Source organism: Leptonychotes weddellii, unplaced genomic scaffold (assembly GCF_054177405.1).
Source record: "Leptonychotes weddellii isolate Sample4059 unplaced genomic scaffold, ASM5417740v2 HiC_scaffold_3344, whole genome shotgun sequence".
Classification (NCBI taxonomy): Eukaryota; Metazoa; Chordata; class Mammalia; order Carnivora; family Phocidae; genus Leptonychotes; species Leptonychotes weddellii.
Genome location: NW_027933500.1, coordinates 1 through 6,368, shown reverse-complemented (window position 1 = coordinate 6,368; position 6,368 = coordinate 1). Strand labels below are relative to the sequence as shown.

General features: G+C 48.1%; 2 long non-coding RNA genes across 3 annotated transcripts in view; one reads left to right on the top strand and one right to left on the bottom strand.

Annotated features, from left to right (window-relative positions):
* Positions 1 to 1,305, bottom strand: part of LOC145719184 (uncharacterized) — a 7,096-nt gene extending 5,791 nt beyond the window's left edge. For both annotated transcript variants that reach the window (XR_014142220.1, XR_014142221.1), the window contains exon 1: positions 1,126 to 1,305. This is a non-coding gene — a long non-coding RNA (uncharacterized LOC145719184). The remainder of the gene's footprint in view (positions 1 to 1,125) is intronic.
* Positions 1,162 to 6,248, top strand: LOC145719185 (uncharacterized). Its single transcript, XR_014142222.1, has 3 exons — positions 1,162 to 1,242; positions 4,612 to 4,744; positions 5,310 to 6,248. It is a non-coding gene; the product is annotated as an uncharacterized LOC145719185 (long non-coding RNA).
* Positions 6,249 to 6,368: the final 120 nt, after the last annotated feature.

The following is a 6,368-nucleotide window of genomic DNA, read 5'->3' as shown; positions in this document are numbered from 1 at the left end:
CAGGTCATGATCCTGGAGTCCCGGGATCGAGTCCCGCGTCGGGCTCCCTGCTCGGCGGGGAGTCTGCTTCTCTCTCTGACCCTCCCCCCTCTCATGCTCTCTATCTCATTCTCTCTCTCAAATAAATAAATAAAATCTTAAAAAAAAAAAATCAACATCATGGCACTCTGGTGGGCATGCGCAGTGGCTGCACATGGGGACCCTCTGCCTCGTTCCACCTGTCACCCCGTACACAAGCATCCTTCTGGCAGCCTGGCTAGTGCAGCATTTTTCGCAGTATTGTGCTTTTTTGTTGGTGACTTTGTGGTTGAAAGCGGCCCCCGAGCGCAAGAAGGTGGGATGTGTCTTACGGAGAAATATCTGTGTTAGGTAGGCTTCCTTCGAGCACGAGTTATGGAGCCGTGGGCCGTGAGTTCAGTGTGAGCGAATCAGCAGTATATATTAAGTAAGGTGTCTTTAGACAGAACACACGTGAAACAAGGTTATGGATTGACCGGTTAATGAGAATCCTGTGACAAAGGCTGATAGGAACCCAAGCCCGTCCTTCCCCCAGGGACTGTGGTTCCATATTCACTGATTCAGCATTCACTATAACTTTATAGACCATAACCACCATAAATAAGGAGAATCAAGTGTACTGAGCACTGGAATAAGGAAGATACACTGCATTGAACCAAATAAAGCATCAAAATTATTTTCACCTAGTTCCTTTTTTACTTTTGGAAAAATGGAAACACGATTTGGCAGACAGCATCCAGGGGGACCGACCCTGCTGGATCTCTCTAGAAGTCTAGAGACCACGGGTTAAGAATGACCGCCTCACCCATGCCCACTGGGCTGCAGGTCAAGGTCCCTCACATATGTGGACCATAACCCCACCTTCCTCCTGCCTCCGGTGTCTCTCCGTAGAGTGTCCCACCCACCACCCCAAAAGCATCTAACACTCAGAGACAACACGTGTCCGTCCCTCTCCTCAATAGCCTCCCATGGCTCCCTATTACCCCTGGGATAGAGTCCAAGCTCCCCAGCCTGGCCTCTGAGCCCTTCTGGAGCTGATGCTCTTTCCATCTTATCTGCCGCCCCGCCCTATCTCACCCGACACCCCAGTCACACGGAAGGACTCACAGTTCCCGGGAGCACACTGGATTCTCTCTCCCTCTCCTCGGGAAATGTGTGTGGGACGAGACTGACGGATGGCCGGAGTGCATTTGTAATGGCTTTGTAAATCCCGCATGATTAACGGTAATTATAGCTAGCATTTACTGAACTCTGTGTATTACCAACCCCTGTGCTAATTCTCACAGCAGCCGGGAAAGGTAGGTCCTATTATTAGCTCCGTTTTATAGTTGAGGGAAGGGAGACTCGCAGAGATTAAATCTCTTGCTCTATGTCCTGCTAGGGGTCAATGGCACAGTAGGACATGTCACACACCCCCTCCCCCAGCCTCTCCGGTGTGGGTAGACGTCTGCAGGCCAGGAGCTAGGGACAGATGTGTGTCAAGGTTGCTGACTTTGCTCGTTTCCATTCAAATTCAACACACATTTCCTGGGGCCTGTGAGTTGGAGCCAGGACCAGCAGATAGGTTCTGTCCCCGCTGGGGAGGAGTCTAGAAGGTGCCATGCACAAGGATGCAAGCAATCATAAAACAAGGTGTCACCTTTCTAATGGAGGTGACAAAGTGGGGTCCAGAGGGGACTCTGAAAGGGCTTGACAGGGATGACGGGTGGGGGAGAAAGAGGCCCCCAAGCAGAGGCCTGTCCTATCTGGGATTCAAGTTAAGACATTGGTTGAAGAGCTCTGGAGTTACGGAGCAGGATTGCCAGTTCTGGAGATAGAGGGAAGGCAATGAGAGCAACAGTCCTTGCCCTCAGAGGCCCATCTGCAGAGACCGGAAGGGGACGGGTGGTTGCCCAAGGCCTGGAGGGGATGGGGTGCTGTGGGGCGATGCGTCAGGGGGTCCTTTCTGGGGCGACAGGAGCATTCTAAAGTTCATCATGGTGACAGTCACACGGCCCTGCGACCACACCGAAGGTCATCGGCTGGTACACTTTAAAGAGATGAATGGTGTGCTAGGAGAAGCCTATCTCCATGAAGCTATAAAAAAAGGTCCCCGCTCTGGTGGCGCTGACATTCTAGCGAGGCTGCAGAGAACGTGACAGAGCGTTTAACACCCCCTCTGCCTCTGGATAACAGAGCGATTTTCAGCAACAATCATGGAATAACCAGCAGCATCGTTTTCTTGGTTTGGGGAGCTTCCTTCCTTCCTTCCTTCCTTTTTCCTTCCTTCCTTCCTTCTTCCTTCCTTTTTCCTTCCTTCCTTTTTCCTTCCTTTTTCTTCCTTCCTTCCTTCCTTTTTCCTTCCTTCCTTCCTTCTTCCTTCCTTTTTCTTCCTTCCTTCCTTCCTTTTTCCTTCCTTCTTCCTTCCTTCCTTCCTTCCTTCCTTCCTTTTTCCTTCCTTCCTTCCTTCCTTCCTTTTTCCTTCCTTCTTCCTTCCTTCCTTCCATAAACTTGAGTTTTTAGAGCAGTTTTAGGTTCACGGCAAAATTGAGAGGAAGATACAGATTTCCCATAGACTCTCTGCCCCCACACATGAACGTCCCCCCTCCCCCATTATCAGCGTCCCCCACCAGAGGGTACGTTTGTCACGGTTGCTGACCCACATTGACTCCATAATCACAGAAAGTCTATAGTTTACATTAGGGTTCGCTCTTGGCATTGCCCATTGCACGGGCTTGGATGGATGTATAATGACGTGTGTCCACCATTACAGTATCACACAGAGTAGCTTCACTGCCCTAAAAATCCTCTGTGCTCCCCAATTCGTCTGTCCTCCCCTAACTCCTGGCAACCACTCACCGTATTACTGTCTCCATAGCTTTATGTTTTCCAGAATGTCCTACAGTTGGAATTGTGTGGCGTGTAGCCTTTTCAGATGGGCTGCTTTCACTTAATGATGTGCATTTAAGGCTCCGCCTTGCCTTTTCATGACCCGATAGCTCATTTCTTTTTAGCACCAAATAATCTTCCATCGTCTTGCTTCCAAGTATCCTCCGTGTGCAGGGTTTTGTGTACATGAGAGATTTTCACTTATTTGTGTGAACACTAAGGGACATGAGTGCTGGGCGTCTCTCACATAACAAAATGATTTTTAAGAGCCATCACTTGTCATTTTTTCTTGAGAGATATATATATATATTTCAAGAGATAGATACATAAATATATATAATACATATATATATATTTAGTTTGCAAACAATCAGAAATTGAAAAGAACACATTCCAATGTTAGAGATATCGGTTCCAGTTCAGCAAAGATTTCAGGTGTGAGCTCAAACTTGCACTTCAGTAAAAACTGTTACATTGTGTGGTGGGTGCTCTGCTTCTCCATTTCGAACTTGATCTGCAAATACAAACTCCAAGGGTGACAGAGACGGTCAGCACCCCAGTTTCTCAGGCTGTTTCTTTGTCTTTAGAATCACCACGCCATCTATGTGTACTTCGAAACTACCGTTTTAAACATAGTGGGGACGTGGAGCTCCACAGACGCTGAAGGCGTGGGTTGCATCTGAAATGAGCTCAGACAATCTGATCCTCAGGAACTTACTCTCAAAATGAATGTGCGTAGTGGAGTCTGCGGGCAGCGAGGTCAGCTGTAAACTGGGGTTCTCTCCATTGACTTCCATGTGCAACAGAGTGCTCCATGAAAGGATGGGGGAACGAAGTAATAAAATGTGCTAATTATATACATGAATATATACACATTGTATAAATGTACATGTCCATATGCATTCTATATGTATATACACATACGTATATGTTTAATATATGTGTGTATATTTATTATATATTTAAAACTCCATGGTAACATCGGCAGCAAATATTTGGAACTTAGACCAATAAAGCTGTTTCGCAGGGAGGGGTTTCTTTTTTTTTTTATGTATTTTTAAATTTAAATCCAATTAATTAACATATAGTGCGTTATTAGTTTCAGAGGTAGAGGTCAGTGATTCATCAGTTGCATATAACACCCAGTGCTCATCCCATCGTGCGCCCTCCTTCAGGCCCATCACCCAGTTACCCCATCCCCCCAACCCCCTCCCTTCTAGCAACTCTGTTTCCTAGAGTTAAGAGTCTCACGTTTGTCTCCCTCTCTGATTTCGTCTTGTTTTATTTTTCAGGGAGGGTGTGTGTCACTGACATTGGGTCTGATTGCGGGTGCATGACATCAGTGAAAAGTAGACCAAACGTTTTGTTTGGTTTTCTTCTTGTTTTTATTTCCTCTGTGGCCAATGCGCCCCTTGTTGCCTGCATCTAGGGCAGGCTGCTTCCCTGTCGCCCCAACGGCACACCACTGAGGGCAGATTCCACTGGGCGGGCAGAAGTTAGGAAGTGGTTGATCACGTGGAGAAAGAGGGCCCTGGGGTTTTGCTGGGGGGCGTGTAGGCTGGTGCAGCCTCTCGGTGAGCAAGGTGGGAGACCTGAGTGAAAGCGGGACCCCCATGTCTGAGGATTCCTCTTCTGGGTGTATTTGCCCCTGAGAGATTTTCCACAGAAGGCAATCTGGATGTGCTGACTACCTTGCCCTTGTCCCTCTGTCTTCTCTCTGTCTAGGTGACCCCTTCCGACTGCGTCACCTGGGCTGCATCTGGCTTCTGTTTGGGTTCGGCCAATGGGAAGCATTGGCAGGTGATCGGAAGGCGGGAGCAGTGACAGTGACCCTGACCAACTCATTTCACCTTTCTAAGTAAGCCTCAGTTTCCCCTTCTGTAAAGTGGCGGTGGGGTAGATTATAACCTCATTTATTTGTTGGACAGTTATTTGCTGTGAATCCAGTGTGTGTCAGGCAGGGTGCTGGGCGCTGGAGACACAGGGACGAGCCACACAGGCACCTTTCTGTTCTAGTGAGGGGTGGTCAGAGGCCAATTTGTAAACCAAACACATTAGCAAATGAGAAGAAAACAGGGAGGATGGTGGCTTCATCCTCACCCGAAAGATGAGTAAAGAGGCTCTGAGAAGTAATTCATCAGATGATTTAGCAAAAACAGTCTTTTTAAGCATCTACACTGTGCCAGGTGATACTCGAGGCTCTAGGAACCCAGTGACACCCAGCCAAGATTTGCACCCTGGCAGACCGCACGTGTGCATAGGGATGGTGCTGTGGGTTAAATTGTGCCCCCCACCAAAAAAGATATGCTGAACCCCCAGTACCTCAGGATGTGACCTTTTTGGAAACAGTGTCACTGCAGATGAAATTAATTAAGAGGAGGTCGTATTGGAGGAAGGGGGGTTCCTACACGATTCTCCCACAGGAAAGGGTGGAAAGATGGCCAGGTGAGGCCACCGGCGCGTGAAGATGGAGGTGGAGAAGGAAGTGAGGCGTCTACAAGGCAAAGATGGCGGACAAACCCTCAGAAGCTAGGCAGAGGCAAGGAGGGCTTCCCCTGGGGGTTTCAGAGAGAGCATGGCCCTGAGATCTTCCACTTCTAACCTCCAGAACTGTGAGATGATACTGTTGTTTGAAGCCCCCTGGCTTGTGATACTTTGTTACAGCAGCCCCAGCAAACTAATACAGTGGGTGGACATATTGGAAGCAATCAAAGAAACCAACTTACTTTTGACAGCCAGCACCATGAAGGAAACAAAACAGATTACAGATTGCGGGTGTTTTCTGTGGGGTGTAACAAATGATACAACGCAGCAGCTTAGAAGAGCACCCCCTTATTAGCTCACAGTTTCTGTGAGTCAGAAGCCTACGCGCGAATGTTGGGGTTCTCTGCTTCCGGAAGACTGAGAGATTCCCATTTCCTTGCTGCTTGTTGGGCAGAATCCACTCTGTTTTCAGAGGCTGCCTGCATCCCCTGCGCCGGGGTCCTCTCCTCCTTCAAAGCTAGGAACGGAGAATCTCCCTCTTGTGGAATCCCCCTCGAGCTCCAGAAAGAGCCCTGTCCCTTTTAGGGGGGGGTCACCTGATTAGGCAAGGCCCACCAAAGATCCCCTCCCTAGCTTAAATCAATTGATTTGGAATCTTTTAAAAAAAATTGTATTGCAGTATAATTGACATAAAATATTATATTCGTCTCAGGTGCACAACGTAGTGATTTGACAATTGTATACCTTTCACAACGCTCACCACAAGAAGTGTAGTCACCACCTGCCACCAGACAAGACTATTACGATATTATTGAATATCATTCCCCATGCTGTACTTTTTCATCTCTCTGACTTTTTTTTAAAAGATTTTATTTATTTATTTGAGAGAGAGAATGAGAGACAGAGAGCACGAGAGGGAAGAGGGTCAGAGGGAGAAGCAGGCTCCTCGCCGAGCAGGGAGCCCGATGCGGGACTCGATCCCGGGACTCCAGGATCAT